This window comes from Lynx rufus, unplaced genomic scaffold, assembly GCF_022079265.1.
Source record: "Lynx rufus isolate CCGP_SWC_20201006 ecotype Redwood Valley unplaced genomic scaffold, mLynRuf1.p SCAF_19, whole genome shotgun sequence".
Classification (NCBI taxonomy): Eukaryota; Metazoa; Chordata; class Mammalia; order Carnivora; family Felidae; genus Lynx; species Lynx rufus.
Window position 1 is genome coordinate 30120470 of NW_025814833.1, and position 26811 is coordinate 30147280.

Sequence of the window (26811 nt, forward strand, 5' to 3'; positions counted from 1 at the left end):
GCTCAACAATATTTATGACATAACAAAAATATCTGTTGTTTAAAAGTCACAATTCACAGTGTTCGGCATCCAAACACAAATTAACAGGCACCCGACGAATGGATAAATAAATTGTGGTGTATCTATACAACGGAATATTCTTTGGTAATAACCGGAAATGAAATAGTGATACAGGTTAGAAGGTGGATGGATCTTGAAAACATTATGGTAAGTTAAAGAAGCCGGTCACAAAGGACCACATAGTGTACGGTTCCATTTATAGGAACTATCCAGAATAGGCAAATATATAGAGGCAGAAAGCAGACTAACGGTTGCCTCGGTCTGGTGGGAAAGGGGTTGGGGGAGAGCGGAGGGCGGTGGTGGCTAAGGAGCGCAGGGTTTCTTTTTGAGGTGACGAAACGTTCGAAAATTGATGCTCGGTGATGCATCACTCTGTACATATACTAAAAAACACTGAATTGTATGCAGATAGTCCCCAACTTATGATGGTCTGACTTATGGGTTTGTTTGTTTTTTTTTTTTTTTGACTTTACAATGATACGAGAGCTATATACATTCAGTAGAAACTAAACCTTTGAATTTTGAATTTGGATCTTTTCCCAGGCTAGTGATAACACGATTCCCCTTCCTTGCTCCCAGGGCTGCAGATTTTATCCAGACAGTGAGCTATGGCAGTCATAGGTCGCCCCTTGTTTTTGTTTTGTTTTTTAATTTTTTAATGTTTATTTCGGGGGGGGAGGGGCAGAGAGAGAGGGAGACACAGAATCCGAAGCAGGCTCCAGGCTCCGAACTGTCAGCACCGAGCCCCACGCGGGGCTCAAACCCACGAACCGTGAGATCCTGACCCGAGCTGGAGTCAGACGCTCAACCGACTGAGCCACCCAGGCGCCCCCAAAGGCTCCCCTTGTTTGTGCGCTGAGACGTTACCGTTCTTTGTTGCTTGAGGATCGGTGTCTTGAAAACCATTGTTTCGTATTTTGTTCCTTTTTAAAACTTTTTAATTGTGGTAAAAATACACATAACACAAAATGGACCACCACGACCATGTTTAAGTGCACAGTTCAGTTGTGTTAAGTGCCCAGAACTCTTCATCTAGCAAAACTGAAACGTTATGCTCATTCATCAACTTCCCATTTCCTCCTCCCTTCGTTCTGTCTTTATGAATTTGACTACTCTTAGTACCTTATGTAGTATTTCATGGTATGGATGTACCACAGTTTGGTTAACCATTCACCATTTTTGAGAACATCTGGGTTGCTTCCAGCATGAAGCTGCTAGGAACAACTGTGGATAGATTTTTGTGCAGGTATCGTTTTTATGTCTCCTGGTAACTCCCAGGAATGCAATTTTTAGGTAATATGGTGGCCCATAGCACACGTTCAGTTTCATAAGAAGCTGCCAGACTTCTTCCAGAGTGGCTGGACTATTTTACATTCCCACCAGCAATGTCTGAGTGATCTAGTTTCTCTGTATTGTCACCAACATTTGGCATCGTCAGTATATTTTAGTTCAGTCGTTCTGACAGAGGTACTGTGATATCTCATCGTGGTCTTTGTTTACGCTTCCTTAATGGCGAATGATGTTGGACATCTTTTTTAAGTGCTGATTTGTCATCTGTGTATCGTCTGTGGTGAAATGTTTGCGTGTTTTCTCTATTTCCTCTTTTGAGTTTTTTAAAAACGCTGGCGATTGGGAGTTCTTTATATGTTCCAAATACTAGCCAATTGTTTAGACATGTTATTTGAAGATATTTTCTTCCAGGTGGTAGCTTATCTTTTTACACTTTGCTTATAGAATACGTATCAAATCTTCACAATAATCTTATAAGCTAAGGGCTATCCTTTCTGTCTTTAGAGATAAGAAAAAGTGTTGGCTCAGAGAAGTTTTTCCGTGCCTTCCCATCCAACAGCTGGTGGGGTTGGGATTCACACCTAGGCTCTGACTTTAAAGCCCATGGTAAACACCACACCGGGTAAGACAACCACAGAACAGACTTTGGAAACTTATCTTTGGGGAAGGTACAAAGAGAAACGGTCTTTGTAAGCAGATAAGTAAACACCCCTCTCTGTGAGATTGAATCAATGACTTTTGGAGATGTCTGTTTTTGAGGGAAACCAAATATAGCCTCTCGTGCCACCACGGATTCAGAAGTTGGCCTTTAAAGAAAATACAATTAGTTTTGGGTATTGGTTAAGAAAACACTCATCACTGGGGCGCCTGGGTGGCTCAGTCGGTCGGGCGTCCGACTTCGGCTCAGGTCATGATCTCGCTGTCCGTGGGTTCGAGCCCCGCGTCGGGCTCTGTGCCGACAGCTCGGAGCCAGGAGCCTGCTTCCGATTCTGTGTCTCCCTCTCTCTCTCTGTCCCGTCCCTGCTCATACTCTCTCTCCCTCTCTTTCTCTCTCTCTCTCTCTCTCTCAAAAATCAACATTAAAAAAGAAGACAATCATCATTTTAATGAAAAGAACTAACATTTAATAAATGTTTTCTATGTGCCAGGCACTGTTGTTGGCACATTAATATACATCATGTCATCTGATATACAGGTAAGGGAACTGAGGCTTGGTGGTATAGACATGCAGCTCATAAGTAGCCGAATCGGAATTGAAACTCAGGTCTGTCTGACTCCAAAACCCATACCTGTAGTATATGCTACACTACCTGACAAAGGAGCGGCCCACGGATGTACATTAATTAGATGAACATTTTCTCTATTTTTTCTTAGTGTCATAAAAAATATTTCATTCAATACGCTACGGCACAAAAATCTCAGATTGATAGGTGTGGTTGGTAGGGAGGATGAAATGTATCAGAAGAGATGGCTCCTTCCCGAGGAGCCTATAACCTTGCCGGGGAGAAAACACACCATGAGAGCACAGCATTCAACACGATCTGTCTTAATTCTCGCCTGTGTGAGACACTAATGGGGGAGACCATTGGAACGAAGTCCCTAGAACCTAGAGAGCAATGTTCCTGAAGCTACTGGCGAATCTTCAGACAGGAGGCCAAAAAAGAAGAGACCGTTCTTCCAGGTTAGACCTATGTTTCCTTCATCTCATCTTTTCCCAACCCTAATACGATGCCCCAATCTAATATGGCCTCCATCCGTGTCAAGTGTCATGGAGTAAGGGTGGGCTAGGAGGGAAAAAGCAAACGTGTGGAGTTGGGGGATATAAGCATAGGTGCGGCGTTAGGAGTAGAGAAGGGAGACTTATTGGAGCGTAGCGGAGGATTTGGGTTGGTTAATGATGGTATACATGTTTGGATAGATTCGGCAAGGGCCTTTGATGCCAGTGTGAAGACAGCACTCTTCACTGCGAAGCAACAGAAGTGGACTGTGGCTAACTTGAGCTACACACACACACACACACACACACACACACACACACTAGAAGGGTATAGGATAGCTTCCAGACCTGAAGGGAATGCAAAACAACCAAGCCTTAGCGCAGACGAACAGCCCCAAGACCACAGACTGTTCCGCGTTCTGCTCTTAGGACAAACCAGATCCCAGGACGCGCCATTCCTTTGGGTCAAGAGTCACATTTCATGGAAAGTCTGCTTGGCTTGGCCTAGGTGGCATAACTGGCCTTTGGCCAGAGGAAGGTGGGACAGCGTTCACCGGGGGAGGAGTTGTTTTCCAAAGGAAAATCACGAGGCTGTTACTAACAATGGGGGGCGTGGTTGCTATGCAAGGAAACCCAGCGGACGAACCTTGTACGCCAAGGGTGGAACTAAGAAGACCGATTTTCCAGAAGAGTGCAAGATGGACAGGAGGGAGCAGGGAAGCAAATTCAGAAGGTAATTTGGAACGGCCTGTATAGGGTTGGTGACAGTGAGAGAAGGAAAGAATCAACTAATTTGGCAGGAGGAAAATGACCGGCCAAGGATCTGGAGAAAGAGAAGTGGAAAAGCAAACTATCGAAGAAATCGTGTTATAAGCAGCATCAAATACTCTGGTCAAGGAGAATGTAATTAAGGGGGAAACAACATCTTATTCTTCCGGAAGCATTTTCTATTCTTAACAGTTCAGACAAGTAATATTCCTAACATGTACAACCATGCTGCTCCCTTCCAAACACACACTTAAAAAACTGGTTCTCCACGGGGCGCCTGGGTGGCTCAGTCCATTAAGCGCCCAACTCCTGATTTCAGCTCAGGTCATGATCTCGCGGTTCGTGGGTTCGAGCTCAGAGCCTGGAGCCTGCTTCGGAGTCTGTGTCTCCCTCTCTCTCTGCCCCTCCCCAGCTTGTGCGCGTGCGCGCGCGCTCTCTCTCAAAAACAAATGAACGTTGAAAAAATTTTCATCTTGGGTAAAGCATGATGATCTATAGGCTTCTTGACACTTTTCAATTAGTCACTGTACTTTTTGCGCCCCAGCTACAGAATACAATTCATTAAATTTCAAAAATAACTTACTATAATCGTGTTACAAACTAGCCATGAGTCCTCATTTCCGTTACAGGTGATTATGGTTCGTGTACTTGGCTCCCGTGTTCGTGGCCTCTGTCTAACCATGATGTAGACCTCCAAACCACCTACTGGCCAATGGCCAGTAGCCTCCAGTGCTTTCCCTGCTTGGTGTTGGAGGGATTTTAATGTGTTCCAGCAACTCCTGAGAAGGCAGTGCGTGTGATGAAAACGTCATGTCACGTTGTGCCTTGTACATGTTCAAGCATATGGACTGCTCCGCTCTGCTCAAAATCATAATCAGAGGATTCTTTTTTGAAAAGCATGAAGCACGCATCCAGTTTTTTTTAATGCACAGAATGGTATTTCAGACTTCCCTTTCGAATCTGGCTTCATGGCCAGATTATTTTTGACAACCCCACAATTTTCTTCAAGGGCCTATAAAACAGAAACAAGGTGGTCAATTCACTTTTCGGCTCTTAAATGTGCTTTATCTATTCCAGTCTGTTGCTGTGGAGATAGATACAACACCGGAGCCTTGGCAGTATGACAAGCAATTAAGACACCAAGATGTTTAGCCATGTATGAGTATTTTCTCACAGCGAGACCTCAAAGCTTAGCCTGCCGCTGACATTGTTAGTCATTGAATCAATTACGCAAGATGAGGTTGACAGGTGTAATTATATATTTCTATGGTGATTATGTATGGCCTGCCATAGAGACCAACAAGCCTGTTGCTTTGCACTCATTTAAGCAGTCACTTGCCTAGCAAAGTATTTGGAGTTGGAGAGCCTCCTTGGAGAGAAGGGAATCCAAAACAAAGTCAAAATCCGTTGCCAAGTCTCACTAGTGTCACTGGGTTGAGGAACATTGGCATTGTCATTGGAATAAGTACCGGATGTTTGGCTAAAATCAAACCCAGGATAGCAATCTGTTTAGAAATGGAGTAAAATCTTCTTTTAAGACCCAAGCCAGGCTGTGCGTGTAGATAGAATTTTCGTCTGGTTTTCTCTCATCAACTCAGCTTCTGGTGGGGGGGGGGGGGTGGTGGTGGTGGAAAGCCCAGACAGCACAATTTAAGACATTACTTGCTTTCTCCATACAGCGTCCCTGTTAGGAGAGCTTAAATTTGCTTTGGGACATCATTCCTTTTATATTCCCATTTTCCCCCAAGTGAGATTTTTTTGAAAAGGTGGAATTAAACCAAATCAGCCTCCAAGTATCTCACAGAGAACAAGGGGGTTGATTTAAGAAATGTAATTGTCTTCTTAATCTCCCCCTAGTTTTACCAAGGCGTCCCTCAAAGGCAGGATATTTTCGTCATTAATGAAATCTTAATTAGCATATGTCTAGATCAGTGCTCAGTGCCGATCTGGGTCAAAAACACCTATGATGCATTTGCGTTACCAGAGGGTTAAGTTGAGTTCTGTAAATTAGGTCTGTGCTCCATGTGTGAGCATATTGGGAAATACCCAGCAGAGATCTGCAAATGCATAGATTGTACTCGTGTTGTCACGTCTGTTCTCAACCTAATTTTACAAGTGTAACTGTCCTCTGAAATTCACCGAATATGAAAGAAATGGAAAGCAGATTAACAAAAACGTGCGCGCAAAACAAGGCTGACCAGCCGAAACATACCCGTTACTATCGCGCCAAGCTTCACCGCTTTTTAAAAAATATCGTCAACATCCTTGATGAATAAAGCTGTATGTTCAAAAGAAACGTACTTCCGGTAGTTCCGTCTCATCTGTGGTTTCGCTTTCTGTGATTTCAGTTACCCCTACAGTCAACCGCAGTCCGGAAGCCGATGATCCTGCCTCTGATGCCTCGTCAGGTCAACAGTAGCTTAACGCTGCGTCCACAACGCCTACGTCATTCCCCTCGTTTCATCTCATCACACAGGCATGTTATCGTCTCGCGTCATCGCAGGAAGGGTGAGTACCTACAATGCAGTGTTTTGAGAGGTAGAGACCACGTTTACATAACTTTTATTACAGCATATTGTTGTAATTGTTCTATTTTATTATTATTGATCTCTTGCTGCGTTTGATTTGTAAGTTAAACTTTATCATAGGCACGGGCGTATGGGAAAAACATAGTCTGTGTAGGGTTTCAGACATCCACTGGGAATCTTCAAATGAATCCCCCGGATTCAACTTCCGGCTTGCTACACCGAGGAATACAAATTAGAACTGCTAGACCTTTGGCGGTGTAGGCAGTTGGGAGCCACTCGAAATACCTGAAAAGAGTGAGACAGACCGAAGAAGTGTTCTCAGACGATTGCTTGGGTGGCTCTACAGTATTGGTTCTCCAAGCATGGCCCCCAGACTGGGGGGGGGGGGGCAGGTCCATGGCACCCGGGAACTTGTTAGAAATGCCAATTCTTGAGCCCCGCCCCGGACCCACCGAATCAGAAACTCGGAGGGCGGGGCCCAGAAGCCCGTGGTTTGAGAAGCCCTCCGGGAGGTTATGCGGGACTCGCTCTCAGTTTTGAGAACCACTGTGTTAAGGGACGTTAAGTAGGAGGCTCTTGCATAATTCGGTTCCTCAGGACCTGGATTAGGGTCTTTATCTCACCAGCTAAACAGACCACTCGCTTGGGAGCTAAAAAGGCAAAGGCTCTGTCATCTACCGGTGCCCTCATCCCTGAAGGAATTCTCTGATTGACGGACATAGATAGTGATGTGTGCAGAAGCATTTCCATACGTACATTACTGAAAATATGTGATAGAGGAGGTTGCCAAGCGACTGGAATGGTCTGATGACTGGAACTTTCTGCGACCGTTTGAGTCTCTCTGCCTTGCTCACCAGGTAGCTATTTCTCTTGCTCCCGTGTTTGCTCTGTTATCGATATCATTATAATATCCTCCAGGTTTTTTGACAGAGGCTGTTCATGACTCATCTGTGCAACACGACTGGAAATTCTTGTGTCTCTGATAACCTGTTGTTGATTTGTCCACTACCCTCTTTACGGTTGCCATGTGTTTTGGATTTCCCTTAAGGTTAAAGGTCATGTTTGTTGCATCTGGGACTTGGAGATGGAGTCCCCCCGCCCATATGACACGTAGACTATGTCTGCGTGGTCCCAGACCCCCTGGTCAGTCTAGTCAATGGAGAGCTGCAGGTGAAGCTGGAGAGAGGAGCCTAGAGGCTGGGAAGTTTAGCATGTTGAGAAATCACAGCACCTACGCTGGTGCCTTTGTGTAGTCTTTCAACTAGTTATGTGGCCAAAGGGAAGGCAAACGAACGCCTTGGCCCTTAAAGAGCGGTACATTGACCTCTGGGGCCGAAAGACCAGAGTTTGAATCTCACTTTTGCCACTTTTTGAGACATGTGACCTTGAGCAAGTTCGTTTTTTTCGTTACCTTAGTCTGAAGCTCGGTTTTCTCATCTGTGAAGTTGGGGGGGGGGGCGGGTGGCTCAGAGGGCAGGCGTATACCTTTGCAAACTCTTGGATGTTGTACTAGGTTACCTGCGAGTGTAATTGTTCACTGTGGTTTCGGCGATCCGATGGCTAATTCGGCAGCAAAGCCTACCAGAAGAGCAGAGCCAATCCACGTCTGCCCGTCGGTTGATGGATATGTCCTCAACCTGAGCCACCCAGATGGCTCCAGGTGGCACCATTTTCTCTGATCCATGATGTCGTGTCCTTTGATGGCTGAGCAAATGGGGGGGTAGTTTGACCTGTGTAAATGAATGGCTCTGGAAGCCCTTGAGCTCATTGTTTCCCCTAATTTGGCTAGAACCTCAAAACACCCGACATTCAAGAATGTTTGGACAACGGGCAAATAGGAATTTTACCGCAGAGTTTGACGAGACTAGCAGCCAGAGGTATGGACCAGCCACAGGATTTAGAACAAAACAGATCAGCATTTGAATCCTATTTTGCTCTGCTATTGGAGGCTCAGTTTTCTCATCTGTAAAATGGGGATCATATTAGAACCTACCTCATTGTTTTGTGGGGTTTTTTTTTTTTGAGAATTAAAGAACGTAGGTACAAAGGTCTGATACAACGTCTGCAAATGCTAACTCCTTTTCTCAGGGACACATCCCCCAGGTACAGTGTTGCTTTGAGTTCTCAAGACCTTTTCTTTCAGAGACCCCCATAGTCCTATGGACCCCATAGCATGGGGATCTTTGGGAGGACAAACAGTTCTGAGACTCAGTGTGAATGAATGATACTGTTAAGAGCCAGTTACTCCTTGCTCCACATCTTCCCAAGAATAATGTTTGCAACGTATATAGGCTCCCCATTTCGCACAGTACCTTAGACTGGAACTTGGGGTTCTCCGTGATCCGAACCTAACCGCCGTGGGTCCGATTTCCCACCATTCCCCTGAATCGCGTCCCTGTCAATCTGGTTTGTTCATTGTTCCCCAAATATGCCAGGCATGGGCCTACTTCTGCGTCTTTGCTCAGGCCATCCCCACCCTAGAATGCCTTTCTTCTTTCTTTGTACTTCCGTGCAAGCTACATCCTCAAGACCTAGCGTCCGGAGTGCCTCCTTCACAGAGACTACCCTGACTCCCTTATCCCCCAGGGGATCAAGCTGCTCCTGTGAACGACCGTAGCATCGTGCCGCACGATGGTTGAACGGAAGGGTTGGTGGGCTGAATGGTCAGTGCTTATACCAATCTGGAAGTAGCCTGGGTCTCTGTGTGTAAGAGAGTGGGTGAAAGGGCCTCTTTTACACGTTAGCCCTGAGAAGGTACCGATGTAATTTCCTCGCACTGGAGTATAAGTCTCCTGAGAGCGGAGAGACTATATAGGCACGCAGGGAAGGTTTAATGGTGTGATGTACAAAACTAACATATGCATCCGGTTGTTCAGATGAAAACCCCGCCTTTTAAAACAACAGCACACATTCCCAAATGGGGGCCCAAACATTAGCGTTTGTGTGAAATTGATAGTTATCTTTTAGCAGTAAATGAGCGATTATCCTCAAAGTATTAGCATGTAATTATACACGTGGAAGGAATAAGCACACATTTTCTGAGCACTTGCTTGGCACCAGGCCCTCTCCCAGATAGCTTTATAAATTCCAACAGTGAAACCCTTACGCCAGACCGCTTTGTGTTCTCTCTCCAGCTTCACGTCCCCAGGAACTCAAGTGTTCATCTTTTTGTTCCTCCCAAGGCCTGGCATACAGTAGGTGCTAAATAAATGTCGAACAAATGAACACACGAATAAATGAATGCAATCATGCAAGGCTCCAAGTGTAGCCTTTAATGCCTTCCAATTTTTCTTCCAGAAATGAACAGAACAAGCCCCTATTTAACATTTCAGAGATAAAAAGTCCCATGTCTGTCAGCCAGTCTTTGCACCGCCCTTTGTGCCTGGCTTTATGAAGTTGTTAAAAGTTTTCCTTGGAAAACTTTCACCAAGAAACTACCTAATGGAGGCCAGCTGCAGCCCCAGGTTTTATGAACACTTTGATAGAAACCACATTAAATAGCAACACTGGTTCACACATCAATTTTGCCACGTTAAATCCCAGCTCGGGCATGTGGGGAGTTCACGCGAGATGGACTTTTCATCATCATCATTACAGAAACTATGATTTGGTCTGGCTCAGCCGTAGCAGACGTAAAGCAAGATCATCTCAAAGTGCCTTAAGAAAACTTGAACTTGGCCGCAAGGTTTTTTGGGGTTTTTTTCCCCCTGTGTGGGGAGTGCAGTGAAGCAGGTGAGGGTCAAGGATTACCGGCGAAATGCTCAAAGAGTTCCCTCAATGGTTGCAGTAGTCGCCTTGTCTCTTCTCATTGCAAACTTTGGTAGTTGTGTGGCCTCCCCAGCACTGACGGGGTTTTTTTGGTTTTTTTTTTTTTTTTTTCCTTCGCTGATTGCCACTGCTTTGGTATTTCCCTTCGGTGCAATCTCTGAACTTCATTGGTTCCAGATGTCTCACCCTTTTGCCTGTATTGGCACCCAAGTGGGAGAGGGTACAAATGGCCTGGTAACCACTTAATAGATCCATAGGGCGGGGGGAAGCGGGGGGAATAGGCGTGTCTTTTTGAGTCATGGAAATCTAGATTAAAACCCTGGGTCTGCCAAGGGCTAACTTGATGCTCTTGGTAAATCACCTGAAGTTGGAATAACTTCCGTTTATTCATTGGTAAGATAGGGTAAGTAGTACCCTCGACCATTGTTGATCTGGGTTGACCGGTGGGTGATGGCACAGGTTTAGAGCCGAGCCGGTGTGGCTTTGTCTCTTCGTTCTCCCACTACCTGTGTGACCTTCTCTAACCTTCGGATGTTTCATTTGTAAGTTGGCGATAAGCAGGCCCTCGTCGGACGGTGGGGGGGATGAATCGAGATAATGCATGCAGAGCCTATGCCGCGTAGGAGGTCTACAAGAACAACGATTGTCATCCTTGTATGAGAAAGACAAGAAAGACAAGAGGACTCTGGCAGAGGCTTCTCGTGAAAGATTAGCCTCAATTCAGTGGCCTCGCACTAGTGGCCATCCTGCCCACTCCGCCCCACCCGGGGGACATTTGCCAATGTCTAGAGACATTGACTCGGGGGAAGTGCCATGGGTAAAGAGTGGAGACCGGGGGCGGGGGGGGGGGGGGGAGGGCGGACGCTAAACATCTCGCAGCGCACAGGGCAGCTCCCACGACCCAACAGTTGTCCACCCGAAATGTCTACAGGGCTGAGGTCGAGAAACCCTGTCCTCCTTTGAGAAGCACGACTGACGGAGCTTCCTGGGACTGGGAGAAAGCTCTTTGATGTAGCGGTTTAGACTCGTCTGTTTCTTCTTCCTCTCCCTTCCATTCTGTAGGTACCAAGTTCACCCACAATCACAGATTCCACCAGGGCTGAGTTTCCTTTGCAATAGTATTGCGTACAATGTCCCGTGGCCTTTTATGGTCCTCTTCCGCTGTCCCTACGATATAGCTAATTCGATGGTTTCTGAACGTGTGGCCTAATTACTCTACCCTGAATCAAATAGACCAAGTCCCCAGACCTCCCGAGGCCAAACTCCATCCAGGAGCCTCTGAGACTGTCTTCCTCCCTCGGAAGACGGTAGAGCGACCTATAAGAGGCAGTGGCCCCTCGGGACTGGGCCTCGTGGGAATTGGACAGGATTCACTCTGGGGAGGTGGCTGGCTCTGCGAGTGAGGCTGTCGCGAAAAGAAAGTCACTCATGACCTCCGTCACTATCACCACTTCTGAAGGGGTTTGAGAGCAGTTTACAAGATAAACGTGAGACCGGAAGCAATATGATAACTCTTGAAATGGGAACAATAAATTTAGCTCTGAGCTCACTGGCAGCCAAAGCAAAAATGGAAGAACGAGTCCGGCCGTCTAAGAAAAGAAAGCCGGAAACACAAAGGAGAGATTTTTTTTTTTTCCTGCCCCGGAACCAGATTTCAGGCAGACATTATCACACGCACTGTGATCCAAAGGACACTGTGTGCAGCTTTTCATCGCTTCCTGCAGGGAGTGACCTTTTTGAAAATCAGTTTTGAATAGTAGCTGAAAGTTTAACAAATGCATTTCTGCACGGACCTAAGCTAAGTCAGTTAAGGCAAATTACTTTCTGCTTATTTAATTTGGCATAAAATTAGGCCTTGGAGAGGCGGAAGGACTGGATGGTCAACATGTCTGTTAGAGTGCCTCTAATATTACTTATCTAAATCATGTTTTCCACTTGGCAAAATAGCTTTTTAATCAAGATTAGGCTCTCCGGGGAGTGACTCAGGTACACCTCTGGGAATGAAAAGAACTCTCGCCTCAGATTCTAACCTCTACTGGTCAGGGGAGGTCAGGCTATCCTGTGATAGGAGACACGGTCCAAACATGAGGAGTTTGACACAACAAAACTCTTTTGATCACTCATCGCCCCCCGTGCAACCTGGGTCACGTTTGGTGTGTGTACCCCCTCCGGGGCATCCGACGACCTCATCTAACACCGTGCTTTGGGGATGACCAGGCCAGGCCAGGAGAGCTCTGGAAGCTCTTAAATGGAAGCAATTACATGCTTCTACCCGGAGTGAACACCTAGCACTTGGACGCGCACGTCACTGGCCAACGCAAGTCACGTGGCTGTGCCTAACTTCCAAGGGACCGGGGTGTCCATGGCCGGCTATGCCCGTATCGTCTTCTCCCAGAGAACTACATCTTGTTTAGCAGTCGTGAGGCCCGTGACACTTGACAGTCGATCAGCCAGGCGGCTGGTTGACATTCTGTTTCGTAAATGAAGCAGGCTTCCTGGCACGCTCACACAGATGGAGGGCCGCCCCAAATCTGCGCGGCATTGAACCTCAGGGATGTCTGCGGCCAGGGCCACATTTCTTCTCGAAAGAGAAAGAGACAGAGAGAGAGAGAGAGAGAGCGCGCAGGGGAAGCGGCAGAGAGAGAGGGAGACAGAACCCGGCCCACTTGCTAGAATACAGGAGATTGCATGGGACGTCGGAGGCACGGTCACCCTTTAGGGTAAGCTGGGGCGGGGAGCCTTATTAATTCTGGAAGTATCCACAGGGCTCGACTTTTTGGAGGGAATGACACCGCAGCTGAATTTCCTCAAATGTCTGCATACCGTGAACCACACTGTTTACTGATGCACAAAAATGATTTAATCTTAGCGCCTTAGTTATAATATACAACATGCTACGGGACAGCTGCAGCTAGCAGACTGAGCCGTCAGAATCTTCCAATTGGTTCCGGTACGATTGTCCTTCGGCCTTCTGTAAGCACGAGTGTCTGAGAATGCTTGTGTTGGAGCGAACTTGAAGGAGAAAGGGACGAGGACCTTAAGAAGTGAGATCCATTAGGAACACCAGGATTATTAGATTTTCCAGGAAAACGCAGGGGGAGGGAGCTGAGGGGTAAGCGGTTAGGCGCGTGGGGACCTGGAGGAAAAAAAAATTTGTTAGTGGAAAATATCTCATGGGGATGTGAAAAGGAACTTTCGGTAAAGGTTTACTCCATTACATCCATTCTGTAAATCGAATTTGCTCAAGTAACTGCCCCCACTGCACCACCTTCTACCTCCCTCCGCCTTTTTTTTTTTTTTTTATAACTGCTACCAAATGGCTTCAGTTTTTAATTCTTTACTTTCCGTTTTACGGCCCACAGCTTCATACAAAAGTGTGAGTGCCCTCTCCAGATGGACTGTGCACCTCATTTGGGAAGAAGGGCGGCCGATTTTCATCATCTGGGCCTTTAAGAACTCTCTAGGTAGCCCTAAAATACATAAAAGTGCAAATGGTGGACAGGAAATTTAGCAAAAGGTCTCTCGCCCCGAACACTCAGAGCTTGGATTTTAAGGCCGTCCGTTTTTCTTTTACCGTTGGTTCAAGCTACCAGCCTCGCGGGCCGGCGAGAACATGGGGGAGGTGGGTGGGGGGAGGGGGGGAGGGGGGACGTAGGGGGGCAGGTGGCGGGTGCGGGGGGGGGGGTGGCGGGGGGGGCGGTGGTGGGGGGAGAGGCGAGCACAGAGCCCAAGTCCGCGCCTGCTAGGCTGAAGCCTTCCCTTCTGAAATGGCTTTCCGGGCAGACTCTCTCCCCCCCCCCACTCCTACCCCCACCCCCGGCGGTCCTGGGTGCTTCATCCCGATCCGGGCCAGATGGCTCCGCTCACGGAATTCCTCAGGCTCTTCCAACTGATGTTTTCCCACCACGTGGCCCCAAAGTGACTCCTCGCCTGCCCCCCCCACCCCGAGCTTTTAATTGGTTTAAATACTAAACTCCCCCCAGTCTTTGTTTTGTTGGCACACAGAACTGAGCGCACGGTTGCAAATGAGCTGGGCAACCTGCTTCGCTCCGGCGATTAGTCATTGCTCTTAATTGTTTTTCCAATTTCCACCTGAGCGATCAGGAAATGAAGCGCCACCGCCTCACGCTCCGCGCAAGTTGCAAAGGGCCGAGCGACGGTGTTTCCTTATTGACTGTTTCCTGGCCCGGGAGGAGGCAGCCGTTCAGAGGTTGTGGCTTGGAGGGCGCGCGCCGCTGAAATCGAGCCGGTTCCGCCCGCCTCGGGGAAGTGCTCTAGACGGACTGAGCCCCGTGGCATAAAAAGGGACAGGCCCCCAACAGGACTCAAGAGCCCCCCCCCCCAGTCACACCGCAGCATAAACACGGAAAACGCGACCGTGGCTTTGGGAGACAGAGCTTTCCTCCTGTCGCGGGAGAAGACTTTTTTTGTTTGAGGCCTTTTTGTTTTGTTTTGCTTAGCTCTCGTTTATTTTCCTACATCATCGGTGCAGATGGCACATTAGCGATGCCTTTGGTTTTTGGTGTTTTTTTTTTTTTTTTCTGTTTTTTTTTTTTTCCCCCTTTGGTTCTGCTGTATTTTCCTTTGGTGGTCGGGTCTCTGAACCTTCTGAAACAGGACGATCAGCAACTGTAACATAGGCTTTTTGCTGGAAGAGAAGTTTGTTTTTTCATTTGGAAAGTGTTTATGACAGTTCCCATATGGACGCTGTTTCCTGTGTTGGGAATGTACTCCACGCCCCCCTCCCATCACCTACCACCTACTCCTTGTCCCCTTGGTGATTTTTGTCGGGATTCGGCTCAAGGGGCTGCTGCTGCTCTGAGAACACCCCCCCCCACCTCCCACCAGCCCTACAAGGCACACCCCAAGCTCTCTAGACAAGAACGCCTTCTTCCTTTCATTGACGCGTTGTCGATTTCCTGACTGTGTACAACCGAGGCAGGGGCTAGAAAGCTCTGAGCCCAGGTCTGGTGAGGTCATGCGGTCTAGTGGGGAGAGCAAAGGCCACTGATTTTGGAGTCCGTCTGACCTCAGCTTGAATCCCAGCACTTTCTTTTTTTTTTTAAGTTTATGTATCTTAGAGAGAGCAAGCAGGGGAGGGTCAGAGAGAGAGGGAGAGAGAGAGAGAATCCCAAGCAGGCTCTGTGCTGTCAGCACAGAGCACGACACGGGGCTCCATCTCATGAACCGCGAGATCATGAGCTGAGCCGAAATCGAGAGCTGGGCCCCTCACCGACGGAGCCCCCCGGGCACCCCTGAAGCTCAGTTTCTTAATCTGCAAAGTAGAATCATGAGATTCTGTTTTTCACATTTCTGTCTGTGAGGTTGTTTGGGAGAGTTCACTGAAAAAATTGAATATCAAGCATACAGCACCGGGCTTGGCACAGGACAGACGCTCTGGAAATGGCCCATTCTCCGGGAAACCCTCCTTGCTCCCCTCCTCGAGAAGGAATCTGTCTCCTCTGATTCACACCTGCCCGGCCCTCCTCTTCCTTGGTTCTCACAGACCCCAAGATAACATGGTTGATTTCTGCCCTTGCACCTTATCCACCACCTGGTTGGGTCCTTTGCAACATCTTCTGTCCCGGTTTTGATGTTCCCGGCCTAATAGTGTGATTACATCCCTCCATCTACAACGTCAAGCTGCATTGCACTTGCATGGCACCTTTCATCATGATGAGCCCCGAGTGCTTTATAGATATAATGAACTATGGCAGGCAGAGATGATGCGTTAAAAGAAGTTTCCGTCCTCGAGTGTGTACGGGGGCCTCTGTGCTGTCTGGTTCCCTCCTGCAGATTCACAGTGCATATTAACATCCTTCGAGAGGCCATACAGTGAGGAAGCACGTTTCAAACTTTGTTGAATGCTACAATTCCCAAACTGGCTTTGCCATGTGCCTATGAACTTCCTCGAGAACTCATGTTTTATCCAGAGCATGCTTTGGAAAGTGGTGGCTTCTGGGAATAACATTTCTCTTTGTTGATGGAGCTTTAGGAGGCCGAGAGGGAAAGTAACTCCTACAAGGCCTCGTGGAGAGTGCAGGGTGGTCAGGCTGGCCCTGCCCTCCCCCCGCCACACCTTAACGACGAGCACCAGGCCCCTGGTCTTGTCAACGGTCCCCAACTTGTCTTGGGTTCTACTTTCCCGCTCTTGGTCCCCGCAGTTCTTGGTCTCTTGCCTGGCTCCCTGCCCGTGGCCTCACGTCTCAGATGCGTACCTTTCGTACCGGTCTTAGCTCCCCTCCGCAATTTAGATTGGCACCCAGCCCTTGGACTAGTTCTGCCTCTGGTCATTAAAGATAATGAGCCCTTGCAATCCATCCAGCCTCAGCTTCTAGAAAGGGAACCAGACATGTCAGCACGTCACCCCAGCGGCATTACTGTAATAGGAAACACTTAGCGCTCACTCTGCGAAGGGAGGTCTGGCTCCAGAGTCCAGATTTTAACCCCTGTGTGAATCTACCTCTCTTTACAAAGTAGCAACAGACACAGTTCACCTTCCCAGGGGTCCTACGTTCAAGCCGAGGCCACCGGACAAGATTGGTGGAGCGGATCCATCAAGAAAGAAAACAAAGAAAGCAAAACTAACCAGGACAGGGACCAGCTGCTATTTAAAGCTGCCAACGGCTTCTTCCTTTTGCTTTGAGCATTCAGTGCTGGGAAAATACTGCTCTCTTCTTTGGGGAAAATCACTTCAGTGGGTTTTTGATTTGCAAAGCTCTAGCTCGGATTCTGCTCTAGGATGAAGAGGTTGGGAAAACGAAGGGCCAGAGTGCCCCGTGGAAGATGTACACAGTGGGTCTGCCGGGGGCGGGGGGCAGAGTGGAAGTTCTGCGGAGATGACGACGATCTCCCCTGGAGGCGCGGAGACTTTCCTTCTCCCTTTGGGTCTTGAAAGAGAAGGTCAAGGGTGGCCTCTGGAGCGTGTAGACAAGGTGAAAGGTACTTTCCTCCGTGGGAGCTAGGAGAGCTGGTCCTTTGGCATGGCAGTTAAGTGACGGGACTGAGGAAAGAGCCGGCCAGTGGGGGCCCTCGGGGACAGACCGGGCCAATAGAACCTAGGACACACAATAATGAATAACCAACTTGAAGATTCTTTTTCCTACATTGTAATTCCTCTCTTAGTGCTCTAACAAAATATCGGGGTGCTCTAACAAAATATCGCAGACGTGGGGGGTCTTATAAACGACCCAGATTGATTTCTCACAGTTCTAGAGGCTGAAAGTCCAGACGCAAGATGCCGGTATGGTGGAGTTCTGGTGACGAACTCTTCCTGGTTCACGGCCAGTGCCCTCTCACGGTGTCCTCACGTGGTGCAAGAGGCCAGGGATCTCTTTGGAGACTCTTTTAGAGAGCACCAATCCCATTCAGACGGGTACCACCCTCACGACTCAAGTACTTTCGAAAGCCCCCCACCGCTTCCTCCAAATGCCATCGTCACTGGCAGTTGGGATTTCAACACGTGAGTTCTGGGGACACACAGGCATTCAGACCGTAGTAGCATCCTCTGTTATCCCCAAGCCTTCGGGAAAGCTCCACAGCCGGCTCTCAACTCTCTTGTCATTTGCTGGGACGGGGTTGGGACGAAACAGCGGCAGCCTGGGGGACGTTGTTCCGGGGAGGCAAGAGGCGACCAGCAGAGAAAGCTGGAACAGTAGTCTCAACCTAGAGGTGACAAATGACAACCGGAGTGGACTTATAAATTGTGGGCATTTCTCAGACACCTGCCAGGAATCCTTGGCGAAGGGAAGCTCCTATAAAGATTAGCTTTTCTGCAAGCTGGGTAACAGACCTGTCAGGCAAGGTTGTGTTGGGCTCAAGTAACAACCCCCCCCCAAAAAAAAAACTTCAGTGGCTTAAAACAGTAGTTTGATTTCTTGCCCATGCCTTAGGCCCCATTTCCATCATAGGTTGGCTGGCTCTTCTCCTTCTAGTCCTCACTTGGGGTCCCAGGCTGAAGGAGGCACCACCCTGATGCTTCTATGACTTGCACAGCCGTGGCCAGGTCCTCAAAGCTTCTGGCCACCCTTCCTTGGCCAAAACAAGTCACGGGGCCATGCCTGCCTTTCAAAGGGGGCGGGAAAGTGCGATCCTGCCAATGTGCCTGGAAGGCAGGGAGTTGGGAACCTCTGGTGAGTGGCCCTAATGGCTGCCACAGAGGGCAGTGGGGGCTCCGGCTCTTGCTCGTGCGTTTGAAGCCTGGAGGACTTGGGGACACCGAGTCGTAAGCACCTCGGGCTGGCCCACTGGGCTCTGCCGTTCATTCTTGCGTGGCTGGATTCAGTACATAGCTACTAAGCACCGTCTTAATTATTAAGTACATAGCTACTAAGCACCGTCTTAATTATTAAGTACATAGCTACTAAGCACCGTCTTAATTACTAAGTACATAGCTACTAAGCACCGTCTTAATTATTAAGTACATAGCTTATTAAGCACCTGTACAAAAAAGATGCGGTCACTGGGGGGGTTAAGAAACTCACGTTCTGGTGGAGGGAGAAGAGAGACCGTAAACCTGTTTCTCTGGGCAAAGCAACTCTTGAACTGATACCCCACCTGCGGGCCCGTCACATGCCCTGTGTGTGCTCTTGGGGCCCGAGAGCGCGGACCAGCTCTCCACGGCTCCCCTTCTCAGCGCGGCAGCCAGTGGCCCGAGCCAATTCGCTGTTTCCCTGAGCGTCGCGATTTCCCGTTCTGGTTCTTTCAGTTCTTTACTCTGTCTTAAGCTCTTCTAGGGCTCGGACAGTCACACTGGTCCGTGCCGAGGCCTCGATTGGCTTCCACGAGGCTCCGCGTTCTTGCGGGAACGAGCCTCTCCCCCCCAGCGGCCTCTGGGGTAAACCTAGTGTCACCCTCTCGGTTCCGTTCAACGCTAGTCGTCGGGGCTTTTGGCAGAGACCCGGATGTTCAGATTCTCTTATTTATTTATTTATTTATGTATTTACTGATTTATTTAGTGTGGGCACGGGCGTGGGGGGAGGGGGGGCAAAGACCTCCCAACTCGAGATCATGACCTGAGCAGAAATCCAGAGTTAACCAACTGAGCCACCCAGACGCCTCTGATCTCTCTCTCTCTCTCTCTCTCTTTTTACATGCAGTACGGTAGAGTGGTCAGGGTCTCTAGCTTTGGCCCCAGGAAAACCTGGGGTTAAATACCAGCTCTGTCATTTCCCAGACCTCGGTTTTTCCCCTCCGTAAAGCAGTATAATAATAGTGCCTACTGCGCAGGGCTAATTCATAATTAAATTAGTTATACTTAAAATACTTAGCACAGTGCAGGGCACGTGGTAAGCATTATCTATCAACCAGTGTTACTGTTCACTGCTTTGAGCCCAGCTCCCGAGCTTTTCAAGTACGCCGCCCACCCCCCCAGTCGATATAATCAGCAGTCGCTCCCAATTCCAAATCTCTCCGCATACATTTCTCATCAGACACAGGGCTACCCACGCAAACTGAATCGCAGGAACAGCTCTGAAGAAACCCTTCCCAAAGAAATGTGCAGCGCAAGGTGTGATAATCAGGGCGTTATCTAGCCTCACGTCTATATCTCTCTGTCTCCCTGTTTTTCTCCTCTCTCTGGGCTCCTTCTTGCTCTGAGAGTCCGTAATTTTCACATGTACTTCTCGTTGAAATGTGATCCCACCCCAACAGCCTGTGTTTCGGAATGCGCTTTTCTTTGGCAAGAAAATAAAGAAAATAACACATTCCTTTTGTCATCGAAAATGTGCTTGTGAACTTCCCTAAAACAGATGCCAAACGGTTGATGCTTTACAAAAAAAAAAAAAAAAAAAAAGAAATTGCACATCTTTTTACAGTATGGCTATGACCAGAATAGATGAGACAGGAAGAAATTTCTCATCTTGCGGCTTCTCTGTCCCGGGATCAACATCCGTGGCCCAATCAGGTCTTTGTTGGCAGTTACCAGCAGACTAATATGTCAACTGCGTGGCTTGCAGTCACACGGCTAATTTGGCTGCTCTGAACGCATGTGGGAACTAGGAAGAAAACCAGAGGCCCCTCAGGGGCCAAAACAACCACCACAAAGCTGTACCCAAAGGAGTCCCTCATTCTGGAACAGTTTTCTTTCCTTTTACCCCAGATGTAAACCTGTTTGGCTACGGTGATCCTATAGGCCTTTATCAAGTACCTATAGCCCGAGGGGTACGGAGCCCACACGGCTCCCCACGCTGGCGGATCGGGAAGAGGACAGACAGAAGGGTGGGCAGGTACATTGACACGGAAGGGGGACACGAAACCCCCAAGAAGAACGCCCACACCTGTCCGAAGTACAGAACCCCGAGACCGTTCGCTGTGGGAGAAACCGGTCCCGCTCACGTCAGTAGCCTTGACCACATAGTTTATGATGCACCTGTGTCGATCCTAAAGTTGCTCTTTCGGCGTTGTGACACCAAGTCATTGAGAAAAGGCGAAAATAGTCTCGGCGTCCTCTCGTCAAGGAGGCAGAGAAAACCCTCATATATCTTACGTGGCTTTTGCCCGCAGATGGGTAAAAGAAAAGATTGTTTTGCTCAGGTTTTCCGGCTTCTGGAAAAAATCCCCCAGGCTTCCAGATTGCTGAGGGCTTTCATCAGTCTCACCGCAGGCGAATAACCAGATTTCTCCAGAAGGAGCATTTGCTGATTTTCCGTGGCGAAATCCCACTATACCAGACACTTGCCTTGGGAAAAATCATGCACGGAAAAGTGCCCGCCGCTCCAGCCCACGTTGCCTGATTGATGTTTGGGATCTAATTGGAGTTTGATGACCCTCCCCTTCTCCACCACCTCTTTTTTTTTTTTTTTAATTTTTATTTAATGCATTTTTTAAATTTACATCCAAGTTAGTTCGCATCTAGTGCAACACTGATTTCAGGAGTAGATTCCTCAGTGCCCCTTCCCCATTTAGCCCCTCCCACCACCCCTCCCGGAACCCTCAGTTTGTTCTCCATATTCGGGAGGCTCTTCTGTTTTGTCCCCCTCCCTGTTTTGATATTATTTTTGGTTTCCCTTCCTTCTGTTCGTCTGTTTTGTCTCTTAAAGTCCTCATCTGAGTGAATCCCCCACTTTCATCGTTGCTCATCTGGCCTCTTAACTCGTCTCCAGCTTCCACTCTGGACATCTACTGTCTAATCTCAACACGGTATCTAGGGTGGCTCTTTAAAAAATGAAAATCAGGGGCGCCTGGGTGGCGCAGTCGGTTAAGCGTCCGACATCAGCCAGGTCACGATCTCGCGGTCCAGGAGTTCGAGCCCCGCGTCGGGCTCCGGGCTGATGGCTCGGAGCCTGGAGCCTGTTTCCGATTCTGTGTCTCCCTCTCTCTCTGCCCCTCCCCCGTTCATGCTCTGTCTCTCTCTGTCCCAAAAATGAATAAACGTTGAAAAAAAAAATTAAAAAAAAAATAAATAAAATAAATAAATAAAAAATGAAAATCAGGGGCGGCTGGGTGGCTCGGTCGGTTGGGCAGCCGACTACAGCTCAGGTCATGATCTCGCAGCTCATGGGTTCGAGCCCCGCGTCGGGCTCTGTGCGGACAGCTCGGAGCCTGGAGCCCGCTTCAGAGTCTGTGTCTCCCTCTCTCTCTCTGCCCCTCCCCTGCTCGTGTTCTGTCTCTCAAAACTACATAAACGTTAAGAAAATTTAAAAAATGAAAATTGCCGTGCAACCCATGTCCGTAGCAGCATTCGTCATGAGAGCCAAAGGGCAGGAACGACCCAAGTGCCCAATAAAAATTCCAAGGTGCCTGGGTGGCTCGGGTGGTTAAGCATCCGACTCTCGATGTCCACTCAGATCGTGAGATCGCAGCGCGTGGGATCGAACCCGGCGTCGGGCTCCGTGCTGACAGTGTGGAGCCTGCTTAGGATCCTCTCTCTCCCTCCCTCTCTCTCTCTCTCTCTCTTCTGCCCCTCTCTTGCTCATGCTCTCTCTCAAAATAAACTTTAAAAAAGGGAAAAAGAGAAAACATAATTACAAAATACAAATTCTATTACGGTAAAAACACCAAGAGGTGCTGTCACTGCTCAGAAGCCTCCCGTAGCTCCCCATCACCCTCCGAATAAAAGCTGGAGTACTTATCCTGACGTCGAGGGCCACGACTTGTCCGGCCTCTGGCTACCTCCCTCCTTCATTTCTTGCCACCCATTTCCCTACTTTTCCCGCTCCGGGGTTGGTCTTCGAACGCCCTCAAGCTTTCTTCTGCCCCGCAGCCTTCGTCCTTGCTGTCTCCTCTGCCTAGCATGCTTATTTCTCCGCATCACCCTGTGGCTTGATCTAGCACCTCCTTCAACTCCCTGTAGGGATGCCAGCTCCTTAGAGGCGTCTTGAGATACCTGCCGTCGCAATCCTGCCCCAGGCCCATTCTGCTCACGCACTGCTTCCTTTCTCTCCGCCGCGTTCTAGACTGCGTATTGACCTCTGCGTCATTTGTCCGTCTCCGTCCCCTGTGACGGAAGCCCTACGAAAGCTAGAACTTTCTCATTCAGCACCATACACCCAGCCCCAAGGGACGCGGCAGGTGCAGAGCAACTGCTCGGTAAATATTTGCCGGGTGAACGAATGGCACAGGAGGCCCTGTAACAACTGTCACCTCGCAGAATAAGGTCCTCAGCCTCACTGAATGAGGTGCGCCGGACCTCAGAAGGAGGCAGCCGAAGGCAGTGGGGCTAGGCACTGCCATCCGGTAGGACATCCAACTTGTTTGCTCTCTTTCACCGCATACTTTCAAGTTTATATGGTAACGTCTAACAAGGGTTTACTCAAGCGGTTTAGAAATTAAGTTGATTTCGTGTAATCACAGCACTTGGCTGTTTGGATGATTTTTAAATACCAATGTGACTCTTGATCGCACTGGTGGAGAGCAATTATGGCATTTCAGAGTGATTTTACGGACCACAGTGTCAATGCCCAGCCTCTTGTTCACACCGCAAGCTACAGGGAACCTTCGCGCAAGCGAAAGTTGCCGCTGGCTACGGTTCCTCTTGGACTTTAGCTGGCATTATGGTGACCTCCAGGGAGCCCTAGGGGAGGACTTCCGGCAGCGAAGCTGAGCCAGACAGGGCTGGACACTAACTACCCATCTTCCTGTTCTGAGTCTTTGCCCAGCTCCGCTACCCAGTGCTCTCCCTGGAAACTTCTGCCGGTAGGAGAGTCTGTAACCCTCCCCAGCCCAGATGGAATTTCACAGATGCCTCCTCAGAAGCACAGCTGCATTTTGGAAGAGAAGTGTCAGGGAAGGAAGGCTTCCTGGAAGAGGCCTCGTGGATGCCCAGGCTCAGAGAAATATTCCACAAATATTTGTTTCCTTGTGTTTTATAATGAAGAGGTTGAACGTTACCTTGTGGATGACGGAGAGTTATTCGAGGCTTTGTATTTCCTTCAGAAAGTCAGATAGCGTTCCATGAAGGCAGGAACCATGTTAGATTTATGGCACAGCACAGTATCTGGCGCACAGTAAGCGCTCAGTAAATGTTTGTGGCACAAATAACAGAATTCAACGCTGTGTGGGTTTGGATAAACCGAACAACATTTCTGGAAATTCGAATACACACAATAAATTCTTGACATAATGTGGTTACGGCCATCATGTAAGTGTATAATGGTCTCACCTACAACCACTGGAGAAAAGAGTTTCACTATAATAATTGTAATTTTTAGGCAAATGACTTGGGTATACTTAAAACCAGGATAATTGTTCATTTTGAGCACTAAAGTGTGAGTTCTGATAACCCCACGCAGCTTTTTTCCTCTTTGCCTCTTTGCTCTTATTATTTAAGGGTTTTAGTGACATGATCAAGCTGGTGTTTTTAGCAAGCTCTCTCTCTCATGGTGGATGTGGAGGGCTGATTACAGGGGGAGGAAATTTGAGGACGTCAGAGCAGTGGAGAGTCTGATCAATGGTGGCGGCGGGGGGGAGGGGGCATTGAAGGCCTGAAAGGGGGGGGGGGGATGTTCGTGAGACTAGAAAGGGACGAAATTAGAGAAAGGCTGAAGAAGCTGAATTTAGTCATCGTTATCAAGAAATATTGGCAAATGGTGGAATGCATTTTAAGAGGGTTGGAAAACTGGCAGGGATGCCTTGGGGATTTTCAGTGGGGCGTGCATAGAAATAGCACATCAGGAGCGGAGCCCTTTGTGCAGGTGGGGGGAGCATGGGATAAGGATTTGGGGTGTGGAGCATCTTTAAATTCATGGTGCCAGAGGGCATCCAAGGGGAGATGTCTTGCAGACATTTAGACGTGATAATCCAGTAACAATGCTTTCCCCTCCCCCTCCCCCATGATTGCGAGGATTAATATCCATTTGAAAGAATCTGGTTCTACAAATTAGAGAGCGCCCAATATTTAGATGCCCTACGGGCACCGGTATTGCGAGGACTGGTGCTCTAGGATGGGCATTTCAGGGCTGTTGTTTTGTTTCGGTTTTGGTTTTTTGGTTTTGTTCGGTTTGGTTTGGTTTGGTTTTTTTTTGGTGGGGGGCAGATGTGGAAACAGCATTGTGGGGCAGGGTGGGAGAGGGTGGGCTTCTTTTCCCCAAGTGCCTGCACCTCTCCGCACTCTCCAGGGCAGGCTACTGAGCAGTGATTTCCAAGAATGATAAGGCACTTAAATACTTAAGTACTTGGTAAGTAAGATTCTATATGAGCAATCAGTTGAAGAAGCAAATAGGATTCCAAGGGGAGCATTAATCATCTCTGTGTCTAATGGGTCTTCCCTAAGGCCACATCTACACGAGTGCGGAATTTTAAATAGGCTTTATTTCTGGAGACTTGCAAAAGGACAAGAATCAAAAACAACAACAACAAACAAACAGATATTTTCTGGTAGCTCTTCTCGAAAATGAACTTCGGACCAATGGTTATTTTGAGCAGTGCGCGGGATGGGTTTGCAGATGCTTCCTCGGGCTCTTTTCCCTAAAGCTGAAGGAGTTTTCTTCAATTCGCAAACATTTGCTAGAGCATCTGGGGAGCTCAGCCAAGCCCCAAGGCTTTTGAGACCCAACCAAAAAGCCTCTTGCAGTTAAGACGCTTCTTCCTGAAAGCATTTGTGTCTGTCGACAACACTTCGCTTGCCAAACTAGACTTAGCTCCGCGTTTCACGTCTTCTAATTGAATAAATTATAAAGCTTGATTTCTTTCCTTAGGATTTGTGGCTCTTTCACTTTCTTTGATATAAGAACTGAAAACATATTGGCAGATGTTAAGAGTTACCTTTGTTTCATCTCCTGAAATGTAGCTTCAAAAATTGAGAGGCTGGAATATGCTCACGACTCTTTGACGAGAAATTCACCAGGGAGACTGTTTCCTCCTTCTCCTTCAACGACCGAAACATGGAGAATTGTTAATAAAAGTTGTCAGCGTTGAAATTCTTAAGATGACTTGAAAGGGGAATTTGCATGGGACAGCGCCACCCAAACTCACTCCAGGTGTGGCTACTTCCCTGGCTCCCTGACCGGAAAGGGAGGGTGCCCAAGGCTTTGCTGTGATTCTTAAGAGACATCTGGAAAAGGGGCGTTACTACCTTGTCAGAGGAGATCTTTTGGTCTGCGGAGGATTATTCATTACTGTATGTTGTCCCAATTTCTAAATTTGAAGATTAAGCAAGATTTATATCGTCTCCACCGGATTCTGGGGGCTTCGTGAAACATACAGCCTCTGTGGGGCAAGGCAGCCAAGTTTTCATTACCACGAACTCCCAGTCCCCCTCTTCCCCGGGGCTGGCGAAGGCAGGAAGCAAACTTACGAAAGCCGTCTATGCGTGCGAATAGATTTCAGAGATAATTTTGTGTCCTTGTGTGTTTTTATATATGGGAAGGAAACCCCGTCCTAGCCTAGGCAAGTTCATCTCAAAGGTTTAGACTGTGAGTCATTATCTGGGGAGCTCTAGGTAACCTTTCTCTAGGCTGTGCCCCGAACTCACTTTCAAAAAGCCTGAGAACATTCAAACACTCGGAGAAAGCAGACATCTTTTAACGGACACCACAAGCTCTGGAATACTAAAAAAAAAAATTACCTCCGAGTTTTAAATGTATGCCAAATCTGTGTCCAAATGAATAATCCATCCTACTTGAGAACAAATGATGATGATGATGGTAATGATTATGCTAATAATCATCATCATCATAATAATAGCTGCCATTACTAAGCAATTACTATATTAAGCTCCTCGCATGCATTTTTCTTATCTAATCCCTCATAACAATACTGAGGAATAGGTATATAATTATCCTCTTTGTAGAGATGAGTAAGTGAATCTCAGAAAGGTTTAAGGAAGGCACCCGAGGCTGCTCAACTAGTTAGTGGTAGAGGTGGGATTCAGTACGGCTCAGTCTGACTGCAAGACCCACGTAATTGGCATTGCCGTGCCAGGAACCTGAGTGGGTTATATGCAAATAGCATGGCTCCTGACTTCTTGCCTCAATCGCATTGATTTAAAAAAAAAAAAAAATCCACAAGACAGGCAGGCGCCTGGCTGGCTCAGTGGGTGGAGCGTTCGTTCGGCTCTTGATTTCGGCTCGGGTCAGGGTGTCACGGTTCACGGATCGAGCCCCGCATCTGGCTCTGTGCTGATAGCAGAGCCTGCTTGGGATTCTCTCCTTCTCTCTCTCTGCCCCTGCCCCTGCCCCTCCCCGCTCCCTCCCTCCCTCTCTCTCTCACTCTCTCTCTCTCTCAATAAACTTTAAAAAATAC